Here is a 21,449-nt window from a genome sequence, read left to right on the forward strand (position 1 = left end):
TTAGGCCTCACGGGGGGGGGGGTTAGTGTGGGAGGGTATGTAGGCATCCCGACTGGTGGGTGAGGGTGGGTTAACCCCTTAATGACTGTAGCGGTTAATAACCGCTATGGTGATTAAGGGGTATGGGGACATTACTTTGTATATTTAAATTTTTGTCTCTGTTTTGCAGCAGCGGAGGGGCCATGTGCAGGTGGGTAGTGGGTAGTGGGTGTGGGTGTGGTTATTTACACAGGATCCCCCTCCCCCTCCCCACATTTACATACAGTACACTGCACTCACAGAAACACAGGCCAGGGAGATTTAACCGACACAATAGGGGGAGGGGGGCTTACACAGATTAGTCAAAGCAGGGAATCTTAGCAGACACAATAGGGGGAGGGGGTTTAACATAGATTACAGGGAAGGCAGGGAGGTTTAACACACACAATAGGGGGAGGGGTTTTTACATAGATTACAGTGAAGGCAGGGACGTTTAACACACACAATAGGGGGAGGGTTTTTTACATAGATTACAGTGAAGGCAGGGAGGTTTAACACACACATTAAAAATATGAATTTAATGTATTTATTGTTTATTCTGCCTTAACCCTTCATTGCCTTAGCGGCTATACGCTATGGTAATGACGCAGCATTTCTGTATTTTTAATAATATTGTGCAGGAGCAGGGGGTCCCCTGAGCATTAATTTCTGGCTCAGGGAACCCCCTGCTCACTGTACAATATTATTAAAAATACATTCATGCTGCTTCGTTACCGTAGCACATAGCTGCAAAGGTAAGGAACGATTCTTTATTGATGTGTGTGTTTTATTTATACTGTACATGTGCAGAGGGTCTCCGGAGCAGAACCGCTGTGGTTTTAGAGCCGGGGACCCCCTGTTCCCTGAGATACAGGCCCCTTTAGGGGGTGCCGGTATCCCTCTGCTTGGTTTACAGGCCGCGGTGACGTGATCGGGACCTTTAAATGCAGAGGGATACCGGCACCTCATAAAGGGGGCTGTATCTCGGGAAGCAGGGGGTCCCCTGACCTGAAACCAACGCGGTTCAGCTCTGGAGACCCCCTGCACATGTACACTATGAATAAAAATGTACAGTACTGTATGTTAGGGGTTATAGGGGACGGCTTCAAAGACAACAGCTCGCAAACGCCCCCTTGTGTTTTTACACGGCATTGCAGTATTGCAGCCAGCGGGAATAAAATGCTTAAATCACAGCCGGGAAAATAACGCAATACACTCCGGGCGAAAACGATACAAAACCGAACATCACCGGGATATTCTGAAATTTGCGGAACTAGCCGAGTTAGAATAAAGTGTGTCGCCTCTGTAGATTACAGTCAAGGCAGGTAGGTTTAACACACACAATAGGGGGAGGGGTTTTACATAGATTATAGTCAAGGCAGGGAGGTTTAACACACACATTAAAAATATGTATTTAATGTATTTATTGTTTATGTATTTTAAATACACAGGGGGTGTACTGTATGTTGTTTATTGCAATGTTTATTGGGGGCAAATGTCCCCAATTATCATGCTATTCTGCCTTAACCCTTCATTGCCTTAGCGGCTATCAGCTATGGTAATGAAGCAGCATTTCTGTATTTTTAATAATATTGTGCAGGAGCAGGGGGTCGCCTGAGCATTGATTTCTGGCTCAGGGAACTCCCTGCTCACTGTACACTATTATTAAAAATACAGAAATGCTGCTTCGTTACCATAGCACATAGCCGCAAAGGTAAGGAACGAGTGTTTATTTATATATGTGTTTTATTTATACTGTAGATGAGAGAGGGTCTCCGGAGCTGAACCGCTGTGGTTTCAGGTCGGGGGACCCCCTGCTTCCCGAGATACAGGCCCCTTTATGGGGTGCCGGTATCCCCTCTGCTTGGTTTACAGGTCACGTGATCGAGACCTTTAAATGCAGAGGGATACCGGCACCTCATAAAGGGGGCTGTATCTCGGGAAGCAGGGGGTCCCCGGATCTGAAACCAATGCGGTTCAGCTCCGGAGACCCCCTGCACATCTACACTATGAATAAAAATGTATTTTAAATAATTTTTAATGTGCCGATGTTTGCGCAGAGAGAGCAGCGGATCTCTCTCTGCTACAAACACATCTCGCCCCTGCCGGCCCATAGTATCATTAATGTGCATATACAGTACTGTATGTGTACAGTACTGTATGTGTACAGTACTGTATGTGTACAGTACTGTATGTTAGGAGTTATAGGTGACGGCTTCAAAGACAACAGCTCGCAAACGTCCCCATGTGTTTTTACACGGCATTGCAGTATTGCAGCCAGCGGGAATAAAATGCTTAAATCACAGCCGGGAAAATAACGCAATACACTCCGGGCGAAAACGACACAAAACCGCACATCACCGGGATATTCTGAAATTCGCGGAACTAGCCTAGTTAGAATAAAGTTGGTCACCTCTGTAGCTTCAGTGTACTCCAGGGTTTCTTGAGACTGTCCCCACCGAAGCAATCATATACACCGCTACCCACCAGACTGGAACTCAGGCAGGAGTATGTAGAAAAGAAGGGTTTTATTAAGCAGTCACTGCAGATGGGTCAAAACAGCGGATGCAGGGTGTCAGAGGATTTCAGTCCTCTGGATGGTGCTGGCTCTTCCGTAATGCAAGGCCTCTGATCTTCCTGTAGCCAACCATCCATGAGAGTCTGGCTGGCTTCTCACTCCCAGCCGGGAGGAGACGGCCCACACACCTCCACTCTCTAGGAGAGGTGTGAGAGAACTACCTGAATTTGGCACTGCCCCTCTGAGGAACCAGAAGGGGAGGGCTCAAGGTCTATACCCTGATAGGCTACACACAGACCACAAATCACCACCACCACCATCCCTCAGAGAGGAGCATGAGGGGGGGTTACTACCTGCAGGTCTGTCTGTCACAGCCTAGACTGCTAAGGACTTATGTGACAGGGGGGAAAGAGAAGCAGGGTGGACTAACCATGTTACACTAGTAAACATTTGCGAACAGTTCACACATCTCTAGCTGGGAACCGGTGCTGGAAATATTACTGAAACTTTTCTTTTAACCAGAAGGTACTGTTTCCTGGCTGCAAATCTTGGACAATACTAGTGCCCAAAAAAACACATCATTAGATTTTTTGTTTTAGATGATGATACAGCATGTGATGTTTATCAAAGCCTCTCTGTTTCAAAACTCTTGCAATATTGATTTACTAAAATGAATGGCATGTGACACAGATATACATATCTTAATTGTCTCCTCCTATTATTACTCTGCATAACCATCATCAAATCTCATTGTCATGGGAGAGGGGGTTTGGCCCGGTATTAAAGGGGTTACACCCCATTTGGCCACCCCCTGCTCTCACGTGGGAAGCAAGGGGTTAACTGGACTGTGGTCCAGTAATGTGTTTTACCCCACTTCAGCACCCAAATGTGTATTCCCCTGTAAATATGTATTGTTCCCATTCCAGTGTCTGCACCAACACATACACTGGGATCGACGCGGGAGGGAAAGGGTTAATAGTTAAGGAGTAATTATAGCCCTTTGTTCCATTTTCCCACCTTTGCAGGCTCCATTTTGCAGCTCACCATAGGTGCCGTTGCAGCTTCATACGATCCTATGGGGAAACTGGCGATTTGGGCCCATTTTCATCAGAAGACCTGCAGGTGGCGCCCGAGAGGAGGAGCGGCGGTTCCCCATTGTAAGTCAATGGAGCCATTCATTTCAATGGGGATTCCTCGACGTCGACCTCCAGGAACGGTTTGGCAGCCATCCAAACCGCAGAAGCAGATACAATATCTAAAAAAGAGCTTTGATCACACTGAGTCAAGTTCACGTACAATTGGCGTGGGAAACTTAGGTTCTAGGGCACCCAGGAATAAAATTCTTTTTGCCCCTAGACCCTAGGAACCCCCACACTCGACCACCACCGGGTCCGAGAATGAAGGACCCCGTAAAGGGTCACGCTCACCACGAGGGTCGCACCATTGAGTAATGGGAGCGGAGGTCCCATTGAATCCTATGGCTGCGCCGGCCCATGCATTTCCTATTGCGGCGCCGGCCATATTGATTCTAATGGAGGAAAGCCGTGTGGCTTTGAAATGGCTAAGTCCGAAAGTGTGAAAAGTGTAAACCCATATCTCCGGTTCTGTGAATACCAGCGGGCTGGGATTTTGGTCGCAGGTAGTCACTGTTCCGGCATGACTGCATGGCCATTTCCAGCCCTCTCCGATCAACCAGATGGAGAATGGGCAAATGTTAAAATTGTGATCTCCCCATTGACTTCAATGGCGGAGTTGCTCCATTGAAAGCCTATAGCGGCGGAGCCCATTGATTTCAATAGGAGAAAATACTGTTTTGCAAGGCTAGTAGAAAGCCCGGGAAACGTTACTGGCTCTGCTTTATGTCAATGTTCAGGGGGGAGAGAAGTGGTCTACAATAAACCCTCTGATCAAAGACTTGACCACTCTGATTGTGTACAATAGGGCGGGGAAACGCAGAGCCTGAGTGGTCTGTAAGTGACATAATTCACACTTACAGACAAAAGGGTTTCCTGACTACAAAGAAGTCTGCTATACTTTCAGGCGCCCAAAGGTTAAGGTATGGGGCTGAAACTCCATATAAATGAGTGTAAGCCCTATAACCATTGTCTTTCGTGATATCTTCATCTGAACCTGTATTGCTGAATGAATTGAAAATCCTGTACCTAATTGCTTCATTGTCCAACCCTTAAGTAAGTGCTATTTATTGTCTGTTATTTGTATCATCTTGTGTTCACCTAAAGAATAAACTCTCTATATTATATCTAAGTCGTGTTCAATTCAACCCAGATATTTTGGTGTGTATTATAACCTATCACTAGCTACCGTGACACTCATACAGTCATATGCAGAGCAAAAGAGTACAGTACAATGAAACAAAGTACAATGAAACATGTATGCACAGACAGCACTGTCCATAGCAGGAGTTCTCAAACTGTGATCCATGGAGCACCAGAGGTCTTAAATGACTGATGGTTGACACTAAAACCTCTTAAATTCAGACACTCCCACCCAGAGCCGTCTACAGAAGAGAGAGCCAGTTATGCTGTCACAAGCACTGTTGGTTTAGGGGCCTGACCCCCTTCTCACATTTCGTCTGCCTGCAGGGGGCTCCTTGAGCTGTATCCCTTCCTTTCTGCTGAGTGTGACGAGCCACAGGGAGGAAAGCAGTGTAGGGCTGGAGCATGTGGTAGAGACAGGCTGAGAAAGAATGGCCAGATCAGCGGGAGAATGGCAGACATGCAAGGGAAAGAAGATATATACAGTAGAAATGAAGAGAAAGGCCAGCAACGAGAAAATAAAAGGAGAGAAGAGAAATACATAAGAGGGAAAAAGAAAGACACGAGTGGAGAATAGTAGAAATAATGATATGAACGGTGTAAGAAAAGAAAGATATGCTGGGGGGACAAGAGAGAGAAATACTGAGGGTAGAGGAGAGAGAAAGAAATGCTGAGGGGAGAGGAGAGAAATGTCGAAGGGAGAGGAGGAATATGCTGGGGGAGAGGAAAGAGAAATACATGCTGGGGGGAGAGGAAAGAGAAATACATGCTGGGGGGAGAGGAAAGAGAAATACATGCTGGGGGGAGAGGAAAGAGAAATACATGCTGGGGGGAGAGGAAAGAGAAATACATGCTGGGGGAGAGGAAAGAGAAATACATGCTGGGGGGAGAGGAAAGAGAAATACATGCTGGGGGGAGAGGAAAGAGAAATACATGCTGGGGGGAGAGGAAAGAGAAATACATGCTGGGGGAGAGGAAAGAGAAATACATGCTGGGGGGAGAGGAAAGAGAAATACATGCTGGGGGAGAGGAAAGAGAAATACATGCTGGGGGGAGAGGAAAGAGAAATACATGCTGGGGGAGAGGAAAGAGAAATACATGCTGGGGGGAGAAGAAAGTGAAATAAATGCTGGGGGAGAGGAGAGACAAAAGACATGCTGGGGGGGGGGAAGAGGAGAGACAGACATGCTGGGGGGAGAGTGGAGAGAAACACATGTGGAGAAAAAGAAGAGAAAGACATGCTGGGGAGAGGCGAGGACATGCAGGGGGAGATGAGAGATACATGCTGGGGGTGGAGAGGAGAGAGAAATATATGCTGTGGGGAGAGGAGAGAGAGAGACATGCTGTGGGGAGAAGAGAGAGAAAGACATGCTGTGGGGAGAGGAGAGAGAGACATGCTGTGGGGAGAAGAGAGAGAGAGACATGCTGTGGAGAGAAGAGAGAGAGACATGCTGTGGGGAGGACAGAAAGACATGCTGTGGGGAGAAGAGAGAGAAAGACATGCTGTGGGGAGAATAGGGAGAAAGACATGCTGTGGGGAGAAGAGAGAGAAAGACATGAAGGTGGATGAGAGAGAAAAACATGCTGTGGAGATGAGCGACAAAGACATGTTGGGGCAGTGGAGAGGAGAAAGACATGCTGGGGGAAGAGGAGAGAGAAAGAAATGCTGGGGAGAGTAGAGAAAGACATGTTGGGGGGAGAGTAGAGAGAAAGACATGCTGGGGGGAGAGTAGAGAGAAAGACATGCTGGGGGGAGAGTAGAGAGAAAACATGCTGGGGGGAGAGTAGAGAGAAAACATGCTGGGGGGAGAGGAGAGAGAAATGAAAAAAGTACTACTTTGCATCAAATATATATATATATATATATATATATATATATATATATATATATATATATACATACAGATGGCACACACGTAAAGCAAAAATAGGTGCTTGTCCCATACAGGAAGTATGCATAAATAGACTCCTTACCAGGTAAATCCAGGATCCCAGGACCACAAAGCAAGGAAGAGACAGCACACTCAGGAATATCAAAAAACGTGTATTAAGAAGAAAAAGCTGGCACAATCACCATATACATAAATTATATATATTCGATGCAAAGTAGTGTACTATATTGGAATGGGTGATGCAAAAAAATATTTTATTGTGTTATCCAGATCGGCCGGTCAAGCAAAAAAGTGTGTAAATGTACAAGGATGCAACCACTCACAAGTAGAAAAACATGGATGGAATAGAACCTGCCTACTAAAGAAAATCCAAGAGGGGCATATGTCTAAACCACTGCATCGATGATTTAAAGATCAGAACACAGGTTTTTCTCAGAGCTTGAACAAGCTCAACAATTCAAAACAAACTCCTGTATCAGAAAATAGTAGACCGCAAGCAGAAGTTTACTGCAACACAGTCCAGAATAGTGACGGGTCAGCAGGTCAGTAAGAAACAAGGAGCATCAGTGAGACAGCATATCAACTGTCTTTTAGCGGAGGTAAGGAAGGGGTCCTCGCAGACCACCCCGACATACACATTGTGTGCTCATTTTCATGTCATTTCCCAGAATCCCTTGCTGCAGTGGAAGCACTGTATGCTGGTGATAATGTTGAAAGGCAGGTTTGCAGACCTGCCCAAGACATGTGAATGTGCTCACAAGTGATATTCTTTATTGGCTATATGCTAACGGTGGTGTTTTTTTGTTGCCTTTTTTTCACCCACCATAACTTAAAAAAAATTAATTATATATATATATAGGTTTGTCGAACACTGTGTATATATATATATATATATATATATATATATATATATATATATATATATATATATATACACACACACACATATATATATTTATATATACACATACACACACTGTATGTATTAAATAGCCTGTAGTGGTAGTACCCCACAATGATTATGAGCATTAAAAAGGCTTTATAACCCCTCATCTACAAGACAGAGAATGGGATTTTAGTTTATGCCCATAGTTTTGCAACTTTAATGTTTTTGGGATGTTTAGATAAATGAAACATTGAATATTTAACTTTTATAAAGAGACACCAATATATCTGCTATTTGTAATTGTATGTTAATTAAGCTAATTCATCTGTTAGCTTTATACAGTATAATACACCTGATTGTGTTTTTTTACATATTCCGATGATGGCGTCTGAATAAGCTGAGATCGGTGCTTTTTTAACATTAAAAATACAATATTTAGATGTAAAAAATTTTTTTTTAAATCGATGGGGATTTTGGTAAGGAATATTCCTTATCCCATCACGAAGGGTCACGGAATAAATATCAAGTTACTTTGAAATAGAAAGATAGCATATATTGTGAGTAAAATAGAAGATCCCAGGTATTCCTTCAAAGATCCTTGGAAGGTTTATGTTTATGACGTACATACCTGCAATTACTCATGAGTCCAATTGAATGTACGACAACAAAAAAAATATGAGCTGCTTTGTCTATCTAAATCAAAGCAAAACAGTTGTACTATCAATGTAATGCTGAAGCCAGCCTCTATGGAACTTTAATACATACAGTATCCCACTTTCTTCCTATTTTTCTTCTCACCACCATTTAGCAGTTTTTACCTAGAAAGGCTGGAATAGTTCTGACCCGGATGAGAAAACTTGGGCAAAAATAAAATGCTGCAAAAATTATGGGCATGATCACAAAGAAAATGTAACTTAGCACATGACCTAATAATTCCTGTTCACTGGAATCCTATGTTCTGTAAAACACATGCTTCCCATCCTGATTTGTCTAATGTAATAAATGTGGGGAAATGCACAGTTTATACTGTATGTCCTACAACAAATAACAGATTACAACCATTTTGCACAATGTTAACACTTTCCTACCAGCATATAAAACAATGCAGTTGATAGAATGTCATGTTCTTCATACTGTAACATAATAGTTTGTGTGTGAATAGCATGCATCTTCATATTTATAGAAAAGTGTTATATTTTTCTGGATTAAACCAAACCAAACATATCTGCTTTGCTAACCTATCCCTTTAAAATCATCAATTAGGAAGGCAAACAGCTGCTTTCTCAGTGGATCTATTACTCATACACACTGTCAAATCAAGTCAGAACGGAATACCATGCTCACATTTGGACGGATAGAGCACTAATCCATCACAGTACATTAGTTCAAATGAATAGTTCACTGCTTACTGATGAGTCAAATCAATGTTCTATAGTGTATGCATAGAAAGTGACCTTAATGTTGCTCTTTTGGAAGGAGGACCATCATGTGATGTGAATGAGCATGATCAGCAGCTAGTGTACTGCCTGTACTTTCAGGGTCAAGAGAAACATGAAATAACTACTGCATACCAGGGCATATATACAGAACTTCCATACTCAAGACATTGGAAAATGAAATGTTACCTTTGCTTTGGACTCCACATATTCCATACAAGAAGGGTTTCAAGTCCTCCTGCTGTTTGAAGGCTACTGTATATCGGATGGGACGTCAGAAACTCACAATCCAAAACAATTCAACACCAAGGTTTTCTCTTCCTCTAGTCCAATGCACAAGAAATAATGAAAGAAAAAACACTTCTTCCACGAAAATCAGTTTTCTTTTTTTGTTTTGGATCTAGTGGACAAGTGCAGCCTCACTGTTTTGTAACAAGGTCTTTGCAGTAAGTGGCAATCAGAGCTGATGAAATAATAATCAGCTCCTTCTGATGTATCCAGTCAACACATGGAAATTGTGCAGTTTCCACTTTTCTTGTTGCACATCAGCATCTCTTTCCTGTCTGCCTCTGTATGTAGTGTTGAGCTGTGGTCAGGATGGCAGTGCTTCACAACAGGGCTGAAGGATGACTCCTTTGGGAAAGAGGTGTTGTTTGTAATTGCTTGCAGAGTCTTTTATTGGGCATCCAATCGCCTTCCAAAGACCTAAGCTGGGAGGGGCCGAAATTGTAAGGCCACCTTATCATTTCAACAAAAACGGGCTGACTGTATTCGTTAAGAACAAAAAACAGACCCAATATGTACAAAATAAAGGATATAAAAAAAAATCTGCACAGGGCTAAATATTTGCCCAGTCAGTCTATTTTACTGCTATTTTCTGATTACAGAGTATATCAAAGAAAATGTACATGTGTACAGTGTGGTGTGTGATGCTACAGATTTTCCCAGGCACGTGTTCAGATACTCGTGGCTGCATCTGTATCCTATTATGGACTAACTACATTTTGAAACATGCTGCTATAAGTGCAGTAGTGCTGACACCTCTAGTAGAGGAGGGGTTAAACGAATGCCTTTTAAACTAAAAGTATTGTTTTTGAACTAGAAATAACTTACAGTTTAACCCTTAGGGTGCCCAATGATGTAGTTGTTACATAATGATGGCCAGCATGCCTAGAATTACGTGACAGGGCCGACAAGAGGTGTAGCGAAGCTGGTACAAATTACCAGGGCCCGGGGCCCGACTATGTTGTATATGTTTTTGTCTTTCTCTGTAGTAACATTATTTTTTAATTCCTTGCTGCCACCCTCCTTCTCCTTCTGAGCCCGCAGCATCAAATGACGTAACGGTTGTCACCAACGTGACGCCACACGGCATCTCGTTACCATGGCGGATCAGAAGGAGAAGGGCAATAGCAAGGAGGTGGGAGAGAAAAGAGCTGCTAGGGGGTCCGAAATGTTGTTTTTTAACTGGGGCCCCGAACATGCTCACGGCGGCCCTGCACATGACGTACTATCTACTGTATGTCATGCTCTATAGCACATTTTCTAGAGCAGAGGACCCCCTTTTCCGTTCGTGTCATTGCGATGGCAGCACAGTCATGTGATCGCTGAGGAGTGATCTCATGCTCGCAACTTGCCCAAGGGCCCGTGTAACTGTTGTGCCACAGCCCTTCCAGCACTGAAAGGGTTGAAAGCTCCCATACACAAATACCGAACATACATTAAGGTGAATGGGCTGTCGGGTGCCTTGTGGCTTAGCATTACTTAGTAAACATGGTCCTAAATGGTAATTACTATGGCTTAATGAAGGGAGAAAGTTAACTCCCCGGAGAGTTGAAATATCTTCTGTCTAATAATCAGATAAGTTATTTTGGCTACTAAAATGTAGTTTTTGCTTAAAGTACAAAAGAAATCTTAAATATTACATAATACTGCATTATACATTCTGAAAGTATGAATACAGTATAAGAAACTGTTTGTACACAATTAGTAAAATACCATGTATTGTATTGTATGTCTTTATTTATATAGCGCCATTAATGTACATAGCGCTTCACAGCAGTAATACATGTGGTAATCCAATAAATAACAGATAATATAAATAACAGATCATGGGAATAAGTGCTTTAGACATTAAGGAAGAGGAGTCCCTGCTCCGAGGAGCTTACAGTCTAATTAATGTGTGACAATGTATTGTATTTAACCCCTATAGTGCCATAAAACACTTTTCTAACAAAGTGATTAAGTTTAAGACAGTAAAAAAAAGCTGTGTGTGCTGTGCACGCGCATAGTAAGTGAAACTTCTTTGACTTTTGTCACAGAAATTGACTTATAACGTGCGTGCTCGGCACACGTGTCTGTCAGTGTATGTGTCAGTCAGTGTGTGTATGTGTGTCAGTCAGTGAGTATGTATGTGTGTCAGTCCGAGAGTATGTATGTGTGTTTGTTTGTGTGTCAGTCAGTGTGTGTATGTGTGTCAGTCAGTGTGTGTATGTGTCGGTCACTGTGTGTATGTGTGTCGGTAACTGTGTGTATGTGTGTCAGTCACTGTGTGTATGTGTGTCAGTCACTGTGTGTATGCGTGTCAGTCACTGTGTGCATGTGTGTCAGTCAGTGTGTGCATGTGTGTCAGTCAGTGTGTGCATGTGTGTCAGTCAGTGTGTGCGTGTGTCAGTCAGTGTGTGCATGTGTGTCAGTCAGTGTGTGCATGTGTGTCAGTCAGTGTGTGCATGTGTGTCAGTCAGTGTGTGCATGTGTGTCAGTCAGTGTGTGCATGTGTGTCAGTCAGTGTGTGCATGTGTGTCAGTCAGTGTGTGCATGTCAGTGTGTGCATGTGTGCATGTCAGTGTGTGCATGTGTGTCAGTCAGTGTGTGCATGTGTGTCAGTCAGTGTGTGTGTGTGAGTGTGTCAGTCAATGTGTGTGTGTGTGTGAGTGTGTCAGTCAATGTGTGTGTGTGTGTGTGTGTCAGTCAATGTGTGTGTGTGTGTCAGTCAATGTGTGTGTGTGTGTCAGTCAATGTGTGTGTGTGTGTCAGTCAATGTGTGTGTGTGTGTGTGTGTGTGTGTGTGTGTGTGTCAGTCAATGTGTGTGTGTGTGTGTGTGTGTGTGTGTGTGTGTGTGTGTGTGTGTGTGTGTGTGTGTGTGTGTGTGTGTGTGAGTCAGTCAGTGTATGTCTCTCTCTCTCTGTGTTGTGTGAATGTCTCTCTGTGTCGGTCAGTGTGTGTATGTGTGTCAGTCAGTGAGTGTATGTGTGTCAGTCAGTGTGCATGCATATGTGTGTCAGTCAGTGTGCGTGCGTATGTGTGTCAGTCAGTGTGCATGCGTATGTGTATCAGTGTGCGTGCGTATCAGTCAGTGTGTGTGTGTGCCAGTGTGTGTGTGTGTGTCAGTCAGTGTGTGTGTGTCAGTCAGTGTGTGTGTGTGTGTCAGTCAGTGTGTGTGTGTGTGTCAGTCAGTGTGTGTGTGTCAGTCAGTGTGTGTGTGTGTCAGTCAGTGTGTGTGTGTGTGTGTGTGTCAGTCAGTGTGTGTGTATGTGTGTCAGTCAGTGTGTGTATGTGTGTCAGTCAGTCAGTCAGTGTGTGTGTATGCGTGTCAGTCAGTGTGTGTGTGTGTATGTGTGTCAGTCAGTGTGTGTGTATGTGTGTCAGTCAGTGTGTGTGTGTGTATGTGTGTGTGTGTGTGTGTATATGTGTGTGAGTAAGTGTGTGTGTATGTGTGTCAGTCAGTGTGTGTGTATGTGTGTCAGTCAGTGTGTGTGTATGTATGTGTGTCAGTCAGTGTGTGTGTGTGTGTGTGTGTGTGTGTGCCAGTCAGTCAGTCAGTGTGTGTGTGTGTATGTGTGTCAGTCAGTATGTGTGTATGTGTGTCAGTCAGTGTGTGTGTGTGTGTGTGTGTGTGTGTCAGTGTATGTGTGTCTCTCTTTCTGTGTCCTGCCCCCTCTCTCCTGACTCCCCCCCATCCCAGGCGGAGCTGCGGCTCTGTCTGAGTCTCTCCTCCTCCCCCCCCCCCCCACGGAGACGCGGCCGCACCGGGCCCGGCGTATGTGAGGGGATGATACCGTGCTTAAGAGGCCCCCCCATACGGCAGTGCTGCGTGGGAAGCGGCGCGCTCAAACCCCCCGCTTCCCGCGTTACCGGAGCAGGAGCCGTGTGAGCACGATAACGTGTCTGTGCGCGCATGCGCGGCACATGCTGACAGCGCAGCGGCCGTTAGCGAAATCCCCTTCATGATTCCGGGGCTCCTCTCCTCCTCCGGTCCCGGCGCGCTCAGTCAGCGGGACACAGGGAAGGGGAAGTGTAGGTAGAGAAGAGGGAGGAGAGAGGCTGAGCAGCGGCTCCTCCTCTCACAGCGGAGGACTTGTGGGGCTTCCGCCATCTTAGTACACCCACAGTACCGGAAGCTCTGCGCCAGCCATCTTGGCATACCCATGGCAGCGGACATGTGGGTGGGATGGCAGCCGTTAGGAGCGGCGCCGGCGGCGATAGTCACAGCGGGTGTGGGAGGGGGAGCGGCGGCCGTTAGGAGCGGCGCCGGCGGCAATCGCTGCCGCCACCGCATGTCACAGCAGGCGTGGGGGGGGGGGGAGCCGTGACATCACGTTACGTCACTTACGTATTATTTTCGTCTCCATCGCTCCAGTTTTGCCCCATGAGAATAGGTGCCACTAAAGAAGTTTCACTTCAAAAAACAAAACATTCACATCACATAATACATTTGGTTACTTGTGTTCTTAACAAACCTGCCAACTAACTCCAGGTTACTTGTGTGATAATAATCCAAAACGCCCTAGCATTATACTATTTAGATGTGACTGTCTATCAAAATGCCCTTACAAAGAGTAAGATAAAAATCAGCTTATCAGATTTTGAAGTCTGCTGTCTCTCCATATACTGTAGTATATTATGTCAGCAAGTTACCATGGGTGCTTCTTGGCGTCTGTGATCCAGTGTATTTTCTGGCGGAACTGTGCAATTTAACCTATATAAATGTGCCTAAATCCCTTGTTATTGGTCAGTAGTCAATTAGTATTACGAGAGGTTAAGCTTACTTGTCAAGATGGTGACCAAGTTTATAGGGTTAACTGGCCATCTCCATGCTGAAAAACGGCTGCCAGCCCTGCTAATATGTAACCCTGAGTTAGTTATTTGTAGAACACTGTTTAATATGTTAATGTGTGGTTTCTGTACATTTCTGTATGTGATTCATTGTATGTTTGGGCCAGTAACAATGGTGAAGTGGCTAGCATACAGTACAATGAGTTAGAGGTTAGCCTTTGTGTAGGGCCAGGGCCAGTGTCTATGGACAAAGGTGAGGTGGAGAAGGATGGGCCCGCCTGCTGGCAGAGTCCACATTTCCAGAGCAAAGGCATTGTTCCTCGGCAGCCAGGCGTCTACTGCTTCTGGAGGTTTGGTGCTGAAAGTTGGAGCACTTTGGTCCTAGCTCCGTCGCCCCAGTTTTAATTAGTGGGTTCTAATTTCCCACACTCCCAAGCCACCACCCACGGCCCTAATTGGTCTCTCCCAAGCGAGCCCCGGCTCCTGATTGGCTCAGCTGAGGAAGGGTCCCCGCTAATTGGTCGGCACCTGGTTCTCCATGTTTCCAAATGGAGGCCTGGAAATGATAGACGCCTATCAGAGCTCCATAGTTTTCCATGGTTGGTCTTGATTACTAGAGACCATGTGGAAAGTGAAAAGTGGACCGAGAGTTAGCGATCCCTTGTTATCTCAAAAGGATTTAAAACAACTAAAAATGTACATATACTGAAGAAATCTAATGTATTATATTGCTAAAATATTAGAATTGTAGATGTAGCTACTGGCTACTAAAACCTTTGCACTAGGTGCTCCTAGGCATGAGACTGTCTGTATCTTGCCACGATAGCTCTATCAGCTCTGCTTAATTTTGTCAATTTCCTGTTCCCAGCCTTTCCTGACAGTACCCAGAATTTAGGCTCCTCAGGCGCAATATCATCATATAAATGGATGAACCTTTGGGTGTCACTACTTTCTGCATGATCTCTCTCCATCTGTTGTCAAGTTCTTCGGCAACCTCCTGCTTAGAGAAAGTGGCTACAACCCACCAATGGTCTACTACATCATCTTTAATCAATACAAATCGGGTGTGTTCCATCCCTTTATCATACCCCTTGAATAAGGGTGCTCACCATTTATCTCGGTGCTCATATGAGGATGACACACTCATACATTCCTCTGAATCAGCTCTTGAGAACACACCAGATGTCTCTCTATCAGTAGAGTGTGAACCTTTACATTTCCCTCTAATGACATGTGTGTATACAGTGGGGTTCATTTTGGGTGCCTTATGACTCACAGGACTCTTCTTGACAGAAGACTGGGACCCTCTGGTCCTACCTCTGGGTACAGGATTAAAAACAGTGGGGTTAGGTACAGGTATACGACTCGACTAAGGTATCTCCCCATTAGAACCCTCATCACTCGAAACCCAATCCCGCCAATCAGTAGAAAACTTGGGCATCTTACTCGGCTTACTCCCACTAGGACCCGGTGGTAAAAAACGTGACGGGGGTGCATGCTGGGAGATTGGAGAGCATGGAGGCATAATCCTGTAGCTCTGTGCCCCTCTCCAACATAAGTAAGCAAAAAAGACGAATAACTACACCGATTTACACCAAAAAAGCACAAACGCTGCACAATAACCCCAGGATGTCAAAGAAACTGGCGAAAACCCCAGGAAAGCGGGGCTTACCAGCATATTTCGGCGAGAGCAGAGCCCGCAGAGCGGCCTCAGCAATGGCCCCCGCATCAAGACCAGGCTCTGAGTCAGAAGGAGAAGAGAACCCAGACAACCAGGGGCTGCTGCCGGATATTGAGCGGCTCTTTCAAGATTTAAAAGACGTTCTGCAAGCAGAGATAAGAGCCCTGGCCAAGGAAGTAGGAGGTCTGGGGGCCCGGACACAGGAGTTAGAGGTGCGGGTCGACGCGAACGCAAAAGCAATTCAGAAGGGCGCTAAAATCACGGCGGATCTCCAGTCCCAGATTAATGAAATACGGAACCGGCAAGAGGACGCCGAAAACAGGGACCGCCGCAATAATGTGCGCCTTCGCGGCATCCCTGAGGACATTGGGGACTGTGAGGAATTTGTAGGGAGCTGGATGGAGCATATCTGCCCGGAGTCCCCAAAAGAGAGGCTCGTGATGGACCGCTGCCATCGGGCATTGCGCGCTCGCCCCCAGCCCAATGAACTCCCTAGAGACGTTATAGTGCGTCTACATCATTACCGCACACGGGAGGAGATTCTACAAAAATCACGAAATACCCCCTTCATGGCGTTTGAGGGAGCTAAGATTGCGGTGTATCAGGATTTGTCACCCATCACACTGGCCAGACGGAGGGACCTGTGGCCTGTTACCAGGGTGCTAAGGGAGAAAGCGGTCCGGTACCGGTGGACGTTCCCCTTCGGCCTCATGGTGATCCGTAACGGGCGACCCATACACCTCAAGGCACCAGAGGAGGGGAACAAGTTCCTACAGAAACTGGGACTCGGCACGGCACCTGGCGCTGGCAACGAGGAGCCTGAAGCCCCGGCGGTCAGCCCCGTGTGGAACACAGTCGGGAGCCCAGCCGGAGGAGGGGTCGTCTAAGTTACTAGTTTATCGCTGTTAAAATAAACCCCCAAGTTTTACAAGTTTTAAATGGTTCTGGATTAAAGTTGCACCAGCCCCAGCGAATATGCTGACACACGTTCCATATGGCGGGACTCCCCACGATAGAGGACCGGGGGGGGGGAGGAAATAGCCCCCGTAATCTCCCACACGGCGCTGAGCCCTACGGAAGGAAATGGAGACTGAACAAAAATTTCTGCTTACCTCGTGGTCCAGTCATGGCGACCGAGGTTGCAATGGCGGCCCCCCAGCTTGCAACGCAGAACACGGAAGCGGAGAGCGCGGGAAGAGCTCACCAGGCGGGAAAATGGACCAGGTAGGAGGAGCGGCTTCATCTGCGTCTTCCTCGGGCGACTGCCTACTCCAAGATGGCGGAGGGAGCAAGACGTCACAGGAAGGGGCGTCCCCAAAGGCGGCCATCTTGAGTGGGGCGGAACAAGGGGGAACAAGGAAGGACGTGACGCACGGAAGTCGACGCGGTTCCGGCGGCGACGGCCATTCTACACCGGAGGGAGGCAGCATAAGGCGCAAGAGGAGAAACGGAGGGACAAGCGCAACCGGAGAGCAGAGGCCGAGCGGACAGCCGAACCAAGCCGCGGGGAAGAGCGGCATAGCAACAATTAGACAGAGGGAGGGGATGAGGGAAGACAACAAGGGACAATAGGAGCCCCGGTAGCAGCTTAGTAAGGGGAGTTAGAGAGATAGGAGAAACCGGACGCTGAGTAGGTAGAGTAGATGGTATTGAGTGGTAGAAAGTGTGGGGAAGTGGCAAGCACGAGCGGATAGAGAGAGAGTATTGTAAGTGAGAGGCAGAGGTTAGAGCTAAGAACATAGGTGAAAGGAAAAGCAGGGGGAAGTGAACGCAGAAGGGGAGGAGTCGGAGTAGCAAGTGACGGGAGCAAGAAAGAAAAGTAAGTGAGAACAAGATGGGGATAGGCAAGTGTGCAGGGCGGTGGCAGGTTATAGGGCACGTGAAGGAGAAGGAGGTGAGGCGAGAAAAGAGGTGAGGGGAAAGGAAGCCTAATAGCGGCAGAGTACCTAGGGAGAGGTAAGAAGGAAAAAAGAGGTGAGAGGGGGAGCTAGAAGACAATGGGGAGCTCAAGGAAGTCAGCTGCAGAGGAGCAGAGTACTTAGGAGGTGGGAGGCACGACATATGCTGGAGCAGACTGGCATAAAAAAGATATAAAGAAAAGGGGAGGGAATTAGCGGGGGAGAAATTAGCCAAGTGGAGACAGGAAGTCCTCATAGGTAGAGAGAGAATGTGAGAGAGAATGTGGAAGGTCACATAGTGGGCAGCACAAGAGGTTGGGGGTGAGATGCAACACGGGGTTATTAGTGAAAGTTATAAGCGTAGTTATTCGTTCATTTAGAGATAACGGGAAACAAACGGGGAGGGGCGGGGGGGTAGAGGCCTGCCCTGATCTCCGCATGTGCTCCGAGTCGGGACTGGCTGGGTTTAGGCTAGTGGATTCCGACAAAGTCCCCTGGTTGGGTTGGGCGACGGGGGAGGGGGAGGGACGCCAAGAGGGAGGGCGGGAACCCCCCCCCGTCGGTTACCCAGGGGCGAGGATCACGGGCCTGCGGCACGGGTGCCAATGCCACGTGACCCATGTTCTGATATCTGTTTTTTCTTTGTTATTTGTCTATATGTTCCCCTCCCCACCCCCCTTTTGTGTCAGCCCTCCCTGGATGTCAATCCCAGAAACAAAGGCTTGGTGCACGGAGAGAGATAAGCGGGAGACTGATCGGAGAAAAAGACATCAGGAGACAGGATACCTACCGGTCCAACAACGGCGGTTACGTAGATGGTTCACGATATACTGTTCAGATGAGTAATGAGATTATTATGGTTTCACATAATGTGAAGGGGTTCAACAGTCCCGTTAAGCGGAGAATTGCCTTTAGGGAATATACCCGGCGGAAGGCCGACATTATTTTCCTACAGGAAACTCATTTCTCCCGCGTAAACCACCCGAAATTTCTAGATAAGAGCTATAAAACATTCCACCTGGCATCGGCAAATGTCAAAAAGAGGGGCGTAGCAATTATCACGCACAACAGGCTTGCCCTGACCATAGATAAGCAATACTCTGACCCACAGGGTAGATTCTTAATCTTAACGGGCAAGATACAAAATCAACAGGTAACACTAGCGTCAGTATATGCCCCGTGCGAACAAAACCCTGTTTTCTTTGAACAGTTTTTCTCCATACTACATAATATGGCAAAGGGAAATACCTTCCTCGCTGGGGACCTGAACCGCACACTGGACCCTGACCTTGACAGATGCACCCAACCTAACACTACCCACAGACAGGACATATTAACCCTCCGCAAGGGCCTTCAAGACTGTCAGTTGACGGATATCTGGAGAGAGCAACACCCGGTGACCCGAGAATATACTTTCTACTCCCATCCCCATGACAGATATAGCCGAATAGACTACTTCCTGGTATCAAACAGAGTGGTTCCAATGGTGGGCCACACAGAGATTCACGAGATCTCGTGGTCCGACCATGCGCCTATAGAGCTGAGGTGCACGATTGTAGGGCTAGACAGACCCGGAGCAAACTGGAAGCTCAATGAGCTTCTTCTCAAGGCCCCGGCCACCGAAAGGGCGATACGGGACCGGATAAAAGATTTCTTTAGAGAAAACGAGGGAAGCGTACAGTCGCAGGCCACGCTTTGGGAAGCCCATAAGGCTACTCTTAGGGGGTTCCTTATGAATATCGCTGGTAAGCGGAGACGAGAGAAAGCTTCTAAAATACATGAGCTGCAGGCGAGATTGACACTTCTCACTGCACAACACTCCGCGGATAAAAACCAGAACACGTGGCAAGAATTGTTAGATATCAAGGCGGCCCTTAATTTGGTGTTATCATCCCAGGCCGAGAAGGAGTTAGCTTGGTCCAAACGCAGATTTTATGAAAAAGCCAACAAGCCAGATACCTTACTAGCCAACAAGCTCCGAAACAAGCTTCCAAACTTTCGGATAGCAGCAATTAGAACCCAGCAGGGTGATCTTGCCTCTGATCCGAAACAAATAGTGGAAACATTCCGGAAATACTATGCTACACTGTATGATGGAGATAAGGTCACCCATAACCAAAAAACATCGGCTGCCCTCAAGAGGTTTCTGTCTGAGGCACAGCTTCCGACCTTGGGCAGGGTTGAGAAGGAGGCCCTGCAGGGTGATTTCACCCTGGAAGAGATCACAGAGGTAATTAAGTCCCTCAAACCAGCCAAGGCCCCAGGCCCTGACGGATACTCAAATTTATACTATAAAAATTTTTGTAAGACCCTAGCCCCTCATCTTCTGAAGTTATTTAACGGGATCCTAGAGGGAGAGCCCTTCCCGACCCAGATGCTCCAGGCGTCTATCTCGGTGATCCACAAGCCTGGTAAGGACCCGGCAGACTTCAAGAGCTACCGGCCAATCTCCCTGATTAATTCGGACATAAAAATCTTCTCCAAACTATTAGCAAACAGGGTGGGTAGTGTCCTTCCAGGCCTGATACATCCGGATCAAGTAGGCTTTATTGCAGGTAGACAGGCGGCAGATAACACCAGACGGATAATTGATCTAATAGATTTGGCAAGACAAAAACACATTCCGTCCATGGTGTTGAGTCTGGATGCCGAGAAGGCATTTGACCGTATCGATTGGTCCTACCTCCGAGGGACGCTGGGGGTGTTTGGGTTTGGGTGCCGCCTTCTTGAAGCAATAATGGCCCTATACGCAGGCCCCACAGCGAAAGTGCGGCATCAGGGCTTCCCTTCCGAGCTATTTAACATTCGAAGTGGAACTCGCCAGGGTTGCCCGCTGTCCCCTTTACTTTTTGCCCTTTGTATCGAACCCCTTGCAGCCCACATTAGATTAAGCCCTAATATATCAGGAATCCAATTGGGGGGACAGCATCACAAAGCTGCGCTATATGCAGACGACGTGATCCTGACCATCTCTAAACCGCTGACAACCCTGCCCAATGTCTTTGAGATCTTGGGCGCCTTTGGCAGGATTTCAGGGTTCAAGATTAATCAGGCCAAGTCTGAGGCGCTCAACATCAATCTACCTAAACCAATCGAAAAATTATTAGAATTAAATTTCAATTTTAAGTGGCAATCCTCCGCTATCAAATATTTAGGGGTATACATCACTAGGGATTATAATACTTTATATAAGGCAAATTTCCCCAAGATGATGAAGAAGCTCAAGGAAGATCTCAGGGTATGGGCGGGGTACGGGATATCATGGTTCGGCAGAATTCATAGTGTCAAGATGAATTTACTGCCCAAAATGTTATATCTGTTTCAGACCCTACCAATACCTTTAATTAAATCTGAGATCCAAGCCCTTCAAGCTCACATCATCCAATTTATTTGGAACAAAAAACGCCCACGAATTGCAAAAAGCCTACTGACAAAACCAGTAGTAAAAGGAGGACTTTCGGTACCTTGCTTGATGGCGTATTATAAAGCGGCACAATTAGGCCAAATCATTCAATGGCACACGGACCCCACAAACAGAAGATGGACAGAGCTAGAAAGGGAATGTTGTGCCCCAGTGGCACTTCAAGATTTGATCTGGCTACCAAAACAATGCAAGAAAGGCATTGGAACGCCGCTCTGCGCAGTGGCGAACTCCTTAGCGGTCTGGGAGACATCTAAATTTAAAGCTAACTTAACCACCCCCCACACATTAATGTCCCCCCTATGGGGCAACCCGGACTTTGCTCCGGGGCTGTCGAGTGATAAATTTGTAAAGTGGACGCAGGCAG

The 21,449-nt window shown here is 46.6% G+C and overlaps 1 protein-coding gene across 1 annotated transcript in view; it reads right to left on the reverse strand.

Annotated features, from left to right (window-relative positions):
* The window catches only part of OPN5 (opsin 5), a 95,278-nt gene extending 85,582 nt beyond the window's left edge, over positions 1-9,696 (reverse strand). Inside the window, exon 1 of the mRNA XM_075598493.1 lies at positions 9,216-9,696. The gene's annotated coding sequence lies outside the window, so the exon portion shown is untranslated. The remainder of the gene's footprint in view (positions 1-9,215) is intronic.
* Between the last annotated feature and the right edge of the window lie 11,753 nt (positions 9,697-21,449).

The sequence above is a fragment of the Ascaphus truei genome, chromosome 4 (genome assembly GCF_040206685.1).
Source record: "Ascaphus truei isolate aAscTru1 chromosome 4, aAscTru1.hap1, whole genome shotgun sequence".
NCBI classification, from domain to species: domain Eukaryota; kingdom Metazoa; phylum Chordata; class Amphibia; order Anura; family Ascaphidae; genus Ascaphus; species Ascaphus truei.